The sequence below is a fragment of the Polyodon spathula genome, unplaced genomic scaffold, assembly GCF_017654505.1.
Source record: "Polyodon spathula isolate WHYD16114869_AA unplaced genomic scaffold, ASM1765450v1 scaffolds_2908, whole genome shotgun sequence".
Lineage (NCBI taxonomy): Eukaryota > Metazoa > Chordata > Actinopteri > Acipenseriformes > Polyodontidae > Polyodon > Polyodon spathula.
This window is the reverse complement of record NW_024474373.1, coordinates 124,621-139,620: the sequence shown is the minus strand read 5'-3', so window position 1 is coordinate 139,620 and position 15,000 is coordinate 124,621. Positions and strand designations below refer to the sequence as shown.

General features: G+C 48.6%; 8 non-coding genes and 1 pseudogene across 8 annotated transcripts; all 9 read left to right on the top strand.

Annotated features, from left to right (window-relative positions):
• The first annotated feature begins 5,199 nt into the window (after nucleotides 1–5,199).
• On the top strand, nucleotides 5,200–5,403 carry LOC121310949 (annotated as a pseudogene).
• Nucleotides 5,404–5,838: 435 nt separating this feature from the next.
• LOC121311009 lies at nucleotides 5,839–5,956 on the top strand. The gene has a single exon (XR_005949030.1). It is a non-coding gene; the product is annotated as a U5 spliceosomal RNA (small nuclear RNA).
• A 197-nt stretch (nucleotides 5,957–6,153) lies between these two features.
• On the top strand, nucleotides 6,154–6,346 carry LOC121311035. The gene has a single exon (XR_005949056.1). It is a non-coding gene; the product is annotated as a U2 spliceosomal RNA (small nuclear RNA).
• A 423-nt stretch (nucleotides 6,347–6,769) lies between these two features.
• On the top strand, nucleotides 6,770–6,887 carry LOC121311008. The gene has a single exon (XR_005949029.1). It is a non-coding gene; the product is annotated as a U5 spliceosomal RNA (small nuclear RNA).
• A 189-nt stretch (nucleotides 6,888–7,076) lies between these two features.
• Nucleotides 7,077–7,269, top strand: LOC121311021. The gene has a single exon (XR_005949042.1). It is a non-coding gene; the product is annotated as a U2 spliceosomal RNA (small nuclear RNA).
• Nucleotides 7,270–7,694: 425 nt separating this feature from the next.
• LOC121311007 lies at nucleotides 7,695–7,812 on the top strand. The gene has a single exon (XR_005949028.1). It is a non-coding gene; the product is annotated as a U5 spliceosomal RNA (small nuclear RNA).
• A 195-nt stretch (nucleotides 7,813–8,007) lies between these two features.
• LOC121311034 lies at nucleotides 8,008–8,200 on the top strand. The gene has a single exon (XR_005949055.1). It is a non-coding gene; the product is annotated as a U2 spliceosomal RNA (small nuclear RNA).
• A 443-nt stretch (nucleotides 8,201–8,643) lies between these two features.
• On the top strand, nucleotides 8,644–8,761 carry LOC121311005. Its single transcript, XR_005949026.1, has one exon. It is a non-coding gene; the product is annotated as a U5 spliceosomal RNA (small nuclear RNA).
• A 5,783-nt stretch (nucleotides 8,762–14,544) lies between these two features.
• On the top strand, nucleotides 14,545–14,726 carry LOC121311058. The gene has a single exon (XR_005949071.1). It is a non-coding gene; the product is annotated as a U2 spliceosomal RNA (small nuclear RNA).
• The last annotated feature ends 274 nt before the right edge of the window (nucleotides 14,727–15,000 follow it).

The window sequence follows — 15,000 nt, the reverse complement described above, 5'->3', positions numbered from 1 at the left end:
GGCACCTTATCTGCATTCTAGTGAAGTATTGTTCTCTTTTTTCTTTTTTTTCCTCTTTTTGTGGGTGTTTTTTTTTCCAAATTTCTAAAATGGCAGGTCCAATGGGACGCCGTTTTAATTGTGTGAGGTTCTCTGTAAATGAGTCGAGTGAGGGGGAGGAGAGTTTGTTTTCGAATAGGCTTGAATTTTCCAGAGGGGTTGTACAGAAGTTGTTGGGATTTAAGCCAAGTGATTTGAATTGTATTATTACAACAGGGAAAGGACGACAATGGGATGTAAGTTTTGCGTCTGAAATGGGCATGATGGATTGTGTGAGAAGGTTTAATAGCTTAAGGGGAAGTGATGTGATAAAGGATTTGAGTTTGGAGAAACTTACAAATAATGCACGAAGGGTGTTGATTGTGAGGATGGGCTCAGAGGTGGTGAGAGGCCAGGATGTGTGCACTTGGTTGAGGAGGTATTGTAATGTGAAGGGGGAAGCTATGAAAGTGAGGGATGATGATGGGGTGTGGACGGGGGCATGGAGGGTGGTGTGTGAGTTGTGGACAGGGTTGGGGACATATGATGGGTTTATGCATATACCTTCTGATATTGCACTGGGTGCTGACAGGGGGTATGTGCATTACTTCGGTCAGCCTAAGGTGTGTAGGAAGTGTGGAGATATGGGGCACTTAGCGGTGGTGTGTAAGAGAGTGGTATGTAATGTGTGCAAGGAGGAGGGGCACATGGCCAGGGAATGTCAGGTTAGGAGGAAGTGTAATCTCTGTGGGAGTGAGAAGCACTTTTTTATGAATTGTCCGAAATCCTTCGCCAATAAGGCTAAGGGGTATGAGGAAGTAGAGGAGAGTGAGGAGGATGGGAGACAGGAAGGGGGATGTGAGCAGCAGGAGGAAGGGGGAGGGAGGGAGGAGAACAGAGAGGTGGGGGTGAGGGAGAGTCAGGAGGAGGTGGGGAAAGAGCAGCAGGGATTTGTTTTGGCAGATGATTTGCTGGTATCTCCATCAGAGGGGGAGAGTGAGGACCTAGGAGAGGGGTCCAGTGGAAGGAGCGAGGAGGTGTGTATGGAGAGTGGTTTAGTGAGTTCTGTAGATGAGGTGGGGGGAGGTATTCTTTGTGAGATGCAGGAGCGGGATGGGTCTAGTGTAGAGGGATCAGGGCTGGAGGAGGAGGAGGAAGGTAACCCAGAGGAAGAGGAGATGGATCAGGAGAGGACTCCAGGGAAAAGGAAGTTACAGAAGGGGGAGGGGGAGGGTTTCTTCAGAGTGGAAGGGCAAAAGAAGGGGAAGAAGAAAAAAGAGCAGGAAGGTGGGGGAGTAGGGGAGGAGGGTTTTTCGTCCCCTAGTTCTGTCATTTCCTCTAGGAGTGAATATAAAGGAGATGGCGGTGCGGAGAAGGACGGGGGGATGCCGTTCCTGGATTTGGAGGGTGTGAGAGTGTTTGCCTCGGGTGCGGTAAGTATGGGGGAGGAAGTGGTGGTAGGTTGTCAGGAGGGGGAGGGGGAAAAGCCCCTCTTAGTTATATCACGATGAAAGATGCGGCGTGTGCATGGCTTTTACCCTTTTTACAATGGCTCTGAGTGTGGTGACTTTAAATGTTAGGAGTATCAAAAGTTGTGATAGGGGTAAAATGGTGTTGTTATATCTGAGTGGGATACAGTGTGATATATTGTGTTTACAGGAGTGTGGTATCCCTGATTTAGAGGACAATAGTACTTATGAGGGGAGGTGGGGTTATGGGCCATCTGTGTGGTCGGGGTCAAATGAAAACAAGTCAGATGGGGTAGCAGTTTTGATTAAAAATAAGGGGGTTAGGATTAGAAACCACAGAGTTATTGAAAAAGGTAGGGTGCTGGAGGTAGAGGCGGAATATTGTGGGAAGAGTTTTAGTTTATTTAATGTGTATGCTCCGCCCGAGGTGGAAGGGAGGGCACGTTTATTTAAAGAGTTGAGGGTTAATTTGATAAGGAGCAGGCCGGTTATTGTAGCAGGGGATTTTAACTGTGGGTTAACTATGGAGGATAGGCGAGAGATAAAGAAGGGTTTCAAATTGGATAAAGCTAGTAAACTGCTAAAAGAAATAGTGGAGGATTTTCGATTGGTGGATTGTTTTAAAGTAAACAATGTGGGGGAAAGAGGGTTCACTTGGGTGAAAGGGGATGGGACCCAGGCATCCAGGATTGATTTTGTGTTTGTCTCACAGAGGGTGGAGTGCAAGGAGTGTGTGTTGGTACCAATGTTCTTCTCTGACCACTGTGCGCTGAAGGCTGCTGTGGACCTTACAGATTGTGTGGATGTAGGAAGGGGAGTGTGGAAGTTGAATTGTGGGTTGTTGGAGGATGACTGGGTGTGTGAGGTGTTTAGAGAGCGGTATGGTCAGTGGCAGTCCTTGAAGGACCTTTGTGGGTCCCAGGCAGAATGGTGGGAGTTGGTGAAAGAGAAAATTAAATATTTCTTTATTTGGGTGGGGAGGAGGAAGGCGGAGAGGGAGAGAGGGCAGGAGAAGAGTTTATTCAAGGAGCTAGTGAGCTTAACTAAGCTTTACAATGCAGGGCTGGACTTCAGTGAAGAGATCAAGGAAGTGAAGAAGAGGATGAGGGGGGTGGTAGAAAGGAGGGTGAAGGGGCTCTTATTTAAGAGCAGGGAAAAGCATTTAGAGGAAAATGAAAAGTGTAGCCGGTACTTTTTTAAAAAAGTGTTGGATGGGAGGAAGTTAATAGACTCTATGAAAGGGGGTAATGGGGCCTTAGTTAAGACTACTGAGGGGCTGTTGAGGGTGGTGGAGGAGTTTTATGGGGGCCTTTATGGGAAGAAAAAAATTGAAGTGGGGGTTATGGAGGAGGTGTTAGGACATCTGGAGCGGGAGGTAGGGGATGGAGGGCAGCTGGACGTGGATTTCACGAGGGAAGAGTTAGATGAGGTGGTGAGGGGGGTGAGGCTGGGCAAGACACCAGGGGGGGATGGACTCCCGGTGGAGTTTTATTTAAAGTTTTGGGAGTTGGTAGCACCAGATCTGTTGGCCTTGTTTCGGGAGTGTGGGGAGGGGGAAGGGGAGTTTCCTCCCTCATTTAGAGAGGGTATTATTACTTTGATTTTTAAGAAGGGGGATAAGACTGAGCTAAAAAATTGGCGACCAATCACATTATTGAACCAGGATTTTAAGTTCTTCAGCAAATTATTGGCTCAACGTATGAGGGGTGTATTGGGGAACGTTATCCACCTGGATCAAACTTGTGCCGTTCCAGGGAGGAAGATCACGGACAGCCTGGTATTGATGAGAGATGTCATCTGTTACGCGAGAGACAGAGGGATTCGATTATGTATATTAAATTTAGATCTTGAAAAAGCTTACGATCGGGTCTCGCATCAGTTCATGTTTGGTGTTCTGCAAAAAATGGGGTTTGCAAAGAGGTTTTTAGACTGGGTGGGCCTGCTATATAAGGGTGTATATAGCAGGGTTTTGGTAAATGGGTTTTTGTCAAATCCTATTAGTGTGGAATGTGGCGTCCGTCAGGGGTGTCCGTTATCTCCGCTCCTGTTTATCTGTTGTATGGAGCCGCTGGCACAAGCGTTGAGAAGGGACCCAGTGTATAGAGGCCTAACTATTCCTGGGAGTGGGGGGCAGGAGGTAAAATGTGTCCTGTATATGGACGATATTAGTGTCCTTTGCCGAGACGAGTTGTCCATCCGAAGAACGTTGGAGAATGCAGAGGTTTTTTGCCGTGCTTCCGGGTCAAAACTCAACCAGGACAAGTCAGAGGCAATGTTCTATGGGAACTGGGATGGGAGGGTCAATATTAAATTAAATGTTAAGGAGGATTGTATTAAGATTTTGGGGGTCATTTTTGATGCCAATGGCTCAGGGGGAAAGAACTGGGAGGAGGTGGGGAGCAGGGTCAATAAGAAGCTTGGGTTTTGGAGGCTGAGGAGGCTTACAATGGAGGGGAGGGTGATGGTGTTAAAGGGGGTAATATTGCCACTGCTTTTGTATGTGGCGGTCGTGTTTCCGCCACCAAGAAATGTGGTGACGCTGTTAAACAGAGTTGTGTTCCGTTTTTTTTGGCAGGGGAAGTGGGAAAGAGTGAGGAGGAGTGTGGTGGGGAAGGATAAATTAAAGGGGGGGAAAGGGATGCCAGATATCCAGATGTTCTTAATGTCAAAATTTTGTGCATTACATTTCACTATGTGTATGAATGGGGTGTCGAAAGGTGCTTGTTTTGTGAGGTACTATATTAGTGCCTATTTGAGGAGACTGAAGTGGATGTCCGTGCCGTTGTCTGTGCCAACAGCCTTTGATCTGCCCTATCATTATGCATTAATTAAGAGATTTGTGGTGTCCCGGGGTTTGGAGGGTTGTAAGGCTGAAATTGTTGTTAATGGCAAATCTCTGTTTAATTTTCTGCAGGATAATGGGGATATGTGTCCGGTTCATGGCCTTGTATTAGACGAGATGCCAGAGGTGTGGCAGAACGCGAGTCATCCTGCCCTGATGAACGAGCATCGAGATCTGTCTTGGTTGGTGGCCCACGAAGTATTGCCAGTTCGAGCGGTGATGTATGCACGCAAGCTGGGGAGGTCTCCCAGGTGCCCGAGGGAGAAATGTAAGGAGGAAGAAACTGTCGGGCATGCGCTGTGGGACTGTATGGAGGTGCAGAAGGTGTGGAGTGAGGCAGGCTCCATCCTGGACTTGTTCCGGGGTCAGCTGCTCATAGACAGGCAGCGTGTGCTCTATGGGTCCCTGAAGAAGGACCAAGGGAAGATAAGCAAAGTGCAGTGGAGTAGGCTGTGGGTGCTAATACGCTGTCTGTGTGATGCGATCTGGAGGGCAAGGAACTGTTTAGTGGTCAAGGGCGTGAGCCTGCCTGCCCAGGCGGTTCTTGAAATGGGACTAAGCCAGGTGGAGGGCTATGTCCTAAGAGACGCCTTGCGTCTTGGCCGTCAAGAGGCGAAGAGGAGATGGAAGCTGGAGGAATGGAGAAGAGGAGATCTGTGGGCTACTGGCGTGGGATGAGATCTTGATGCTTGTTTATTTGAAGTAGGATTGGCATATTGTTAGGGGCACATGTTATCCTGTAGGAAATGGAATGAAAGTGTGATTATGATTTTATTCGTTGTATGTTGATTGGATTATATTGTGTTTGTTGTAATCTGTGTTTTTTTAATTTTGTTTGTGTCATATTTGGGGATAATATGTGATAGTGTAATGTTTTGTTGTGTATGTATAAAAAAAAAAAAAAAAAAAAAAAAAAAAATCTGTTCTTATCAGTTTAATATCTGATACGTCCCCCATAGGGGGACCGTCTATATTAAATGGATTTTTGGAAGCGGGAGATGGAAGCGGGGCTTGCTCCGTCCACTCCACGCATCGACCCGGTATTGCAGTACCTCCGGGAACGGTGCCCATTTCTCAGAAAGGTCAAAAGAGAGAGCGAGCGAGCGAGAGAGAGAGAGAGAGAGAGGAGAGAGAGAGAGAGAGAGCGAGAGAGAGAGAGAGAGAGAGAGAGAGAGAGCCCCACCCTAACCCTCCCTCCCTCCCCACCTCCCCTTTCCTGGGACGCGCCGTTTTCCCGCTCTTTTCGTTCTTTTCGTTCTTTTTTTTTTTTTTTTTTTTTTTTTTTTTTTCATATTTCATATTCAGGCAGGCCTAACGCACGCAGCAGGCCAGTGTAGCAGCAGCAGCAGCAGCAGCAGCAGCGCGCCTTTCGCCGGGGCGGAACGGCAGATGCGTTTTGGGAGGAGTTCCCTGTTTTTGTTTTGCGTGCGTGGCCTCGCTGCCGCTTGGCAGAGGGGAGGGCCTTTGGGCCTTTGGGCCGGCCGGAAGGGCTCGGCCACCAGCAAAGGCACGCTCCGGCTTCTCTACAGCTCGAATGAACCTTTCGCCTTTTACTAAAGATTTCCGTGGAGAGGAGCATTTACGAGTTCGATCCAATTTTTGGACAGCCCTTCCCCTCAGGGAGGGGCTCCACCTGGAGTTTAAAAGCAGAACGAGCACAGAAAGGGCGGTCGCCCCCGTTGGAGCCCGGCACCTTTCCTTCCTTCCTTCCTTCCTTCCTTCCTTCCTTCCTTCCTTCCTCCCTCCGCCCGCCCGAGAAGCAAGTACCACGACTGCTGCGGCGGGCGGCCGCGCCCGGGGCGTTTGGCCAAAACCATTGTGGGCATCGCTTCTCGGCCTCTTGGCTCAGATCAAGTGTAGTATCTGTTCTTATCAGTTTAATATCTGATACGTCCCCCATAGGGGGACCGTCTATATTAAATGGATTTTTGGAAGCGGGAGATGGAAGCGGGGCTTGCTCCGTCCACTCCACGCATCGACCCGGTATTGCAGTACCTCCGGGAACGGTGCCCATTTCTCAGAAAGGTCAAAAGAGAGAGAGAGCGAGAGAGAGAGAGAGAGAGAGAGCGAGAGAGAGAGAGAGAGAGAGAGAGAGAGAGAGAGAGAGAGCCCCACCCTCCCTCCCTCCCTCCCCACCTCCCCTTTCCTGGGACGCGCCGTTTTCCCGCTCTTTTCGTTCTTTTTTTTTTTTTTTTTTTTTTTTTTTTTTTTTTTTTTTTCATATTTCATATTCAGGCAGGCCTAACGCACGCAGCAGGCCAGTGTAGCAGCAGCAGCAGCAGCAGCAGCAAAGCGCCCTTTCGCCGGGGCGGAACGGCAGATGCGTTTTGGGAGGAGTTCCCTGTTTTTGTTTTGCGTGCGTGGCCTCGCTGCCGCTTGGCAGAGGGGAGGGCCTTTGGGCCTTTGGGCCGGCCGGAAGGGCTCGGCCACCAGCAAAGGCACGCTCCGGCTTCTCTACAGCTCGAATGAACCTTTCGCCTTTTACTAAAGATTTCCGTGGAGAGGAGCATTTACGAGTTCGATCCAATTTTTGGACAGCCCTTCCCCTCAGGGAGGGGCTCCACCTGGAGTTTAAAAGCAGAACGAGCACAGAAAGGGCGGTCGCCCCCGTTGGAGCCCGGCACCTTTCCTTCCTTCCTTCCTTCCTTCCTTCCTTCCTCCCTCCCTCCGCCCGCCCGAGAAGCAAGTACCACGACTGCTGCGGCGGGCGGCCGCGCCCGGGGCGTTTGGCCAAAACCATTGTGGGCATCGCTTCTCGGCCTCTTGGCTCAGATCAAGTGTAGTATCTGTTCTTATCAGTTTAATATCTGATACGTCCCCCATAGGGGGACCGTCTATATTAAATGGATTTTTGGAAGCGGGAGATGGAAGCGGGGCTTGCTCCGTCCACTCCACGCATCGACCCGGTATTGCAGTACCTCCGGGAACGGTGCACAGTTCTCAGAAAGGTCAAAAGAGAGAGCGAGAGAGAGAGAGAGAGAGAGAGAGAGCGAGCGAGAGAGAGAGAGAGAGAGAGAGAGAGAGAGAGAGAGCCCCACCCTAACCCTCCCTCCCTCCCCACCTCCCCTTTCCTGGGACGCGCCGTTTTCCCGCTCTTTTCGTTCTTTTTTTTTTTTTTTTTTTTTTTTTTTTTTTTTTTTTTTCATATTTTTTTCATATTTCATATTCAGGCAGGCCTAACACACGCAGCAGGCCAGTGTAGCAGCAGCAGCAGCAAGCGCCCTTTCGCCGGGGCGGAACGGCAGATGCGTTTTGGGAGGAGTTCCCTGTTTTTGTTTTGCGTGCGTGGCCTCGCTGCCGCTTGGCAGAGGGGAGGGCCTTTGGGCCTTTGGGCCGGCCGGAAGGGCTCGGCCACCAGCAAAGGCACGCTCCGGCTTCTCTACAGCTCGAATGAACCTTTCGCCTTTTACTAAAGATTTCCGTGGAGAGGAGCATTTACGAGTTCGATCCAATTTTTGGACAGCCCTTCCCCTCAGGGAGGGGCTCCACCTGGAGTTTAAAAGCAGAACGAGCACAGAAAGGGCGGTCGCCCCCGTTGGAGCCCGGCACCTTTCCTTCCTTCCTTCCTTCCTTCCTTCCTCCTCCTCCCTTCCTCCCTCCGCCCGCCCGAGAAGCAAGTACCACGACTGCTGCGGCGGGCGGCCGCGCCCGGGGCGTTTGGCCAAAACCATTGTGGGCATCGCTTCTCGGCCTCTTGGCTCAGATCAAGTGTAGTATCTGTTCTTATCAGTTTAATATCTGATACGTCCCCCATAGGGGGACCGTCTATATTAAATGGATTTTTGGAAGCGGGAGATGGAAGCGGGGCTTGCTCCGTCCACTCCACGCATCGACCCGGTATTGCAGTACCTCCGGGAACGGTGCCCATTTCTCAGAAAGGTCAAAAGAGAGAGAGAGAGCGAGAGAGAGAGAGAGAGAGAGAGAGAGAGAGAGAGAGAGAGAGAGAGAGAGAGAGAGAGAGAGAGAGAGAGAGAGAGAGCCCCACCCTAACCCTCCCTCCCTCCCCACCTCCCCTTTCCTGGGACGCGCCGTTTTCCCGCTCTTTTTTCGTTCTTTTTTTTTTTTTTTTTTTTTTTTTTTTTTTTTTTTTTTTCATATTTCATATTCAGGCAGGCCTAACGCACGCAGCAGGCCAGTGTAGCAGCAGCAGCAGCAGCAGCAGCAAAGCGCCCTTTCGCCGGGGCGGAACGGCAGATGCGTTTTGGGAGGAGTTCCCTGTTTTTGTTTTGCGTGCGTGGCCTCGCTGCCGCTTGGCAGAGGGGAGGGCCTTTGGGCCTTTGGGCCGGCCGGAAGGGCTCGGCCACCAGCAAAGGCACGCTCCGGCTTCTCTACAGCTCGAATGAACCTTTCGCCTTTTACTAAAGATTTCCGTGGAGAGGAGCATTTACGAGTTCGATCCAATTTTTGGACAGCCCTTCCCCTCAGGGAGGGGCTCCACCTGGAGTTTAAAAGCAGAACGAGCACAGAAAGGGCGGTCGCCCCCGTTGGAGCCCGGCACCTTTCCTTCCTTCCTTCCTTCCTTCCTTCCTTCCTTCCTCCTCCCTCCGCCCCCGCCCGAGAAGCAAGTACCACGACTGCTGCGGCGGGCGGCCGCGCCCGGGGCGTTTGGCCAAAACCATTGTGGGCATCGCTTCTCGGCCTCTTGGCTCAGATCCAGTGTGTGGCTTGACCGCAGCTCGATTTGGAAGCGATCGGTAAGGTATCGGTAAGGTAAACGGGAGCAGCGTTGGTTGCTGGTAGCTGTGGTCTGGGTAGCAGAGGACTAGGGCAGGCGGCAGTCCAGGAGCCAGGTTGTTGAGCAGGTAAGGGGGACCCTTTGAGGGCACCTTATCTGCTGTTTTTCGTTTTCTTTTCATAGGTTGATACCTTGCTTTTTTTGGCCTTGGCTAAATTTAAAACTTAAACTTTCTTTTTTGTGGGAGAAGGTGTTTATATAGTTAAAATGGCGGCCTCGAGGTTTGCGGCACGTCGTTTTAATTGTATAAGGATTTCCTTGAAGGAGCAGGAGAGAGGAGAGGGGCAGGAGGTTGAATTTAATAGGCTTGAGTTCTCTAGGTCTGTGTTACAGAATAAATTGGGATTCAAGCCAGATCAACTCAATTGTATTATTACTGTGGGGAAGGGAAACACTTGGGATGTGAGTTTTAGGGAGGTGAGTGATTTGCAGAAATGTCACCGGTTGTTTATTTTAGGGAAAGATGACCATCAGTTGAGTAGGTTTCATGTGACTACCTTGACTGATGTTGCTAGGAGGGTGGTGATTGTGAGGATGGGTTCGGAGACTGTGCAGGGAGAGGATGTGTGTATATGGCTGAGAAAGTATTGTTTGGTGCATGGGGGTGCAGAGAAAGTGAGGGATAGTGATGGGGTATGGAATGGTGCATGGAGAGTGCGTGTAAGTCTGTTGCCAGATCCGAATGGGTATGAGGGGTATAGAATCATTCCCTCTGAAATAGTGCTGGGGATGGATAGGGGTTATGTACATTATTTTGGGCAACCCAAATTGTGTCGAAAGTGTGGGGCAATGGGTCACTTGGCGGCGGGGTGCACAAAAATTATGTGTTATGTTTGTAAAGGTGAGGGGCATGTGGCGAGCGAGTGTCAGGAGAAAAGGAAGTGTAGCTTATGTGACAGTACTGAGCACCTTTTTATGCACTGTCCGGCCTCCTTTGCTAACAAAGCAAAGAGAAATGATGAGAGGGAGAGAGAGCAGAGGGAAAGGGAGAGGGGGAGGGGAGGGAGAGGGAGAGGGAGAGGGAGAGGGAGCAGAGGGAGGAGGAGGAGAGGGAAGACAGGGAACAGCAGGAAGGGAGAGGAAAGAGGAAGGAGAGTACTGAGGGGGAAGGGAAGGGAGGTGAGCAGCAGGGGAGAGGGGAGAGTGAGAGTAGAGAGGATGAGGGGAAGGGGCAGGCATCTGGGGCGGGAGAGCAGAGAGGAAGTGAGGGGGAGGAGGAGATGGATCAGGGGGACGGACAGAAGGAGCAGCAGGGGGTTTCCTTGGCAGTAGATCTGCAGGTTACATCTTCAGAAGAGGACAGTGAGGGGCTCGGAGAGGGGTCGAATAAGAGTGAGGGGGAGGTAGGTCCCTCAGGTACCCAGGACGAGACCCCTATCCCATGTGGCCAGATGCATCCAAGGGGATATGTGGTGAGTGATGTAGAGAGTGGATCGGAGGGGGAGTCTAGTGAAGAGGAGATAGAGGTGGGAGGAGAGCTAGATGAGGAACAAATGGAGCAGGAGAGAGCTTCGGGGAAAAGGAAATTGGAGAAAGGAGAAGATGTAAGAGGTGGTATGAAAGTGGGGAAAAGAGGGAAAAAGGGAATAAAAGAGGACAGTAAACATGCTAGGCCGGGAGCTCCGGTGTCTCCTGGTTCTGACTCCTCGGTACTGAGTGACAGGTCTTATGGTGGGAGGGGTGTTGACCCTGGGGGCACCTCTTTTTTAGACGATGATAACGTACAGCAGTTCTCAGATAGCGTGGGGATGGAGCCAAGTAAAATGTAATGGTTATGTTGTCACACCTTTTGTTGTTCCACATGGCGCTCATAATAGCTACAGTGAATGTGAGGAGTGTGGTGAGCAAGGTCAGGTGCAAAGCTGTTTTAGAGTGGCTAGCAGATATTGATGCAGATGTGTTCTTTTTGCAAGAGTGTGGGATTGGGTTTAGAAAAGAATATAGAGAGTTGGAAAGCATGTGGCTGAAAGGTGAATCAGTGTGGTCGGGGACAGATGAAAATAAGAATGCGGGGGTGGCAATACTGTTTAAAAATAATAAGTGTGTAATTAAAGAGAGAAGTGTGTTGCAGGATGGGAGGGTTGTGATGGTGAGAGTGGTTTGTAATAAACAAGAGATTAAACTGGTGAATGTGTATGCGCCTGTGGAGAAACACCAGAGGGTTGAACTGTTGGGACTGGTGAGGATGGAGCTTAGTTCATCCATACCGGTAGTGATGGGGGGTGACTGGAATTGTGTGAGGAGTGGGAGTGACAGGAAGGCTGGGAAGGAAGAGTTTAAATTAGATAAAACATCGGTGTTATTGAACAAAATTATTAAAGATTTTAAGTTGACAGACTGCTATAAGAGGATCCATTCTGAAGAGGGCTTTACCTGGAGCAACCCTCAGGGGACTAGGAAATCCAGGATCGATATGGTCTTTGTTTCCGAGGGGGTGGAGGTGAAAGGTTGTAAACTGGAGCCTGTGTTCTTCTCCGATCATGTGATGGTGAAGTCAACATTGGATCTGGGAGGGGTGAGTGAAAAGGGGAAGGGAGTATGGAAATTAAATGTAAAATTATTAGAGGATAGTAAAATAAGAGAGAAATATGTAGAGAAGTATAAAGGGTGGAGGTCTCTACAGGTTTTCTTTGAAAGGAAGAGTGAGTGGTGGGATTTTGTTAAAAGGAAAACCAAATTGTTTTTTATAAATGAAGGCAGGGATAAGGTGCGTAAAGCAAGAGAGAAATGCAAATGGCTGGAAAGGAAGCTTCAGAGATTGTTTTTGCAGGAGAGGGCGGGTTTTGAAGTCTCTGAAGAGATAAAGGGGGTGAAAGAGAGAATAAAACATTTAAGGTATAAAAAAAGTGAGTCAGTGATACTGCAAAGCAAGATAGAAAGGATTGAGAAAGAAGAGACCTGTTCAAGGTTCTTTTTTAAGAAAGTATTTGACAGGAAGCAGGTGATGGAGGGGTTAAAAGGGGTCGATGGTGGGGTGAGGAAGGGAAATAAAGACATGTGTGAAGTGGCGGAAATTTTTTATGAGAATTTGTACAATGAAAAGAGTGTGGTAGAGAGCAATTACAAAGAAATGATTGAAGGTATTAATGCAGGGTTAAATAATGAACAGAAGGAGATGTTGGTAAAGGGCTTTTCTCTAAAAGAGCTGGATAAAGCTTTGAAAATGAGCAAAATGGGGAAAACGCCTGGGGAGGATGGCTTACCTGCTGAATACTACAAGTGCTTTTGGAGTATTTTAAAATATGATTTGTTGAGTGTTTTTATAGAGATTTCTAATGCTGGGGAAATGGCTGCTTCCTTCAAGAGGAGCATCATCACTCTGCTCTATAAGAAGGGAGATCCAGAAGATTTGAAGAACTGGCGTCCAATCAGTCTCCTTAACACAGACTATAAGTTGCTGGCGAAGATCCTGACTGGGAGGATGGGGCAGGTGATTGATACAGTCATCCATCAGGACCAGGTATGTGCAGTCCCGGGTAGGAGGATAATGGACAGCCTGATACTCGTGAGAGATACTATCTGTTATGCCAGGGAGAGGGAGCTCCCGTTTAGTGTCCTGAATTTGGACTTAGAGAAGGCATATGATAGGATAGCGCACAAGTACATGTTTGGTGTACTGCTGAAAATGGGGTTTCCAATCGGGTTCGTTAATTGGATTCAGATCTTGTATAAAGATATTCAAAGTGTTGTTTTGGTAAATGGGAGCTCGTCTGAACCAGTTAAAATCCGAAGTGGAGTGCGCCAAGGCTGTCCACTGTCTCCTTTGCTGTTTATATGTAGCATTGAGCCTTTAGCCATTGCTATTAGGGCTAATAAACAGACCTGTGGACTGTTTGTACCTGGGAGTGGAGGTGAACAAGTAAAATGCATTTTGTATATGGATGATGTGTCAATCATCTGCAGAGACGAGTTCTCCATGGAGAGGACAATGAGTGCAGTTGAGGGGTTCTGCAGGGCGTCAGGTTCTAAAGTCAACCTTAATAAGAGCGAGTGCATGATGTATGGGAAATGGGCCAGAGTACCCAGTATTGGGTTGTGTTTTAAGAATGATTTTATTAAAATTTTAGGGATTAAATTTTTTAAGAACGGGTCTGGGATGCAGAACTGGGTGGACGTTACAGCAAAGGTTGCACAAAAGTTGGGGCTGTGGAGCCTCAGGGAACTCACCTTTGAGGGAAAATGTTTAATTTTAAAATCTGTTATTTTACCTGTTTTGTTGTATTTGTCAGCAGTGTTCCCTCCAACTAGAAATGTCCTGTGTGCCCTGACACGAAGCGTGATGCGTTTCTTCTGGGGGAGGAAGAATGAAATGCTAAAAAGAGAGGTGGTACACAGGGCCGCAAAAAATGGAGGGAAGGGGGTTCCTGACCTCACGAAAACCCTGTTTTTGCATTTTGTTATTTGTCATGTAAGGTTATGTTTGTATGGGTCATCCAAAACAGCGCATTTTGTGAGATATTTTTTAGGACCGATCTTAAGAGGTTTTAAAATGTTTTACCCTGTTTTGTCAGTGCCGACGGCATGGGAAGCGCCCTTTCACTATAATAAAATTAAACTGTTTCTAAAGAAAGAGGAGCTTTTTACACTGGATAATGAGGTGTGGCAGGACCCCCGGAAAGTGCGGAAATTTGTACTGGATAGAGAGAAGATGTGTAACGTTTCTTTTTTTAACCCACAGGTTGTGGAAGGAATTTGGTTGGCGGTAGCTCACCCGAGACTCATGAATCGGCACAAGGACTTGGCATGGCAGACAGTGCATGAGATCCTTCCAGTAAGGGCTGCTATGTTTCGGAGGAAGCTCGGGAAGACCCCTAGATGTCCTTTTAAGGACTGTGGGGAAGAAGAGTCGGCAGCGCACCTGTTCTGGGACTGTGGGCAAGCAAAAAAAGTCTGGCGGGAAGCCGAAGTTTTTCTGCGCTGTTTCTTAAATAAGAGAAGGCTCCTAAAGGCAATGGTTTTGTATGGGGTTAAGCCTGGGTTCATCCCAAAAGAGGAATGGCCATACCTATGGGTCATGCTAAACTGTTTTAAAGAGGCCATGTGGAAGGCGAGAAACCTCCTAGTGTTTAAAGGAAACCTTCTGACCTCTGGAGAGGTGAAGAACTTGGCTTGCCACAGGCTCGGAGAGTATCAGATACAGGATGCGCTGCGTGAGGGAGAAGACATCGCCCAGGAGAAATGGGGCCCTTGCTGGTGTTTGCCTGCCACCTGGACTCGTGCCGGTTCATGGTCCAAAGATAGGGGGTGAAGCGGGTTGTTTTTCTGTCACATTTGCTAACCGGTACAAATGGAAGCTGTGTTTTTTTTGCACAAACATTTGGTTGGTTTTATGTATTGTTTTTAAAAGAATTGTTTTTTCTAAGACCCTGTTCTTTATTGTAAAGTTTTTATGACTTGGATTATGTGATTGTTTCTTTTGTATTGTTTTTAGTGTTTTGATTATGTATGATTATGTTTTCACTGTCCAAGGAAAATAAATAAAAACTTTAAAAACAAAAAAAAAAAAATCTGTTCTTATCAGTTTAATATCTGATACGTCCCCCATAGGGGGACCGTCTATATTAAATGGATTTTTGGAAGCGGGAGATGGAAGCGGGGCTTGCTCCGTCCACTCCACGCATCGACCCGGTATTGCAGTACCTCCGGGAACGGTGCCCATTTCTCAGAAAGGTCAAAAGAGAGAGAGAGCGAGAGAGAGAGAGAGAGAGAGAGAGAGAGAGAGAGAGAGAGAGAGAGAGAGAGAGAGAGAGAGAGAGAGAGAGAGAGAGAGAGAGAGAGAGAGAGCCCCACCCTAACCCTCCCTCCCTCCCCACCTCCCCTTTCCTGGGACGCGCCGTTTTCCCGCTCTTTTCGTTCTTTTTTTTTTTTTTTTTTTTTTTTTTTTTCATATTTCATATTCAGGCAGGCCTAACACACGCAGCAGGCCAGTGTAGCAG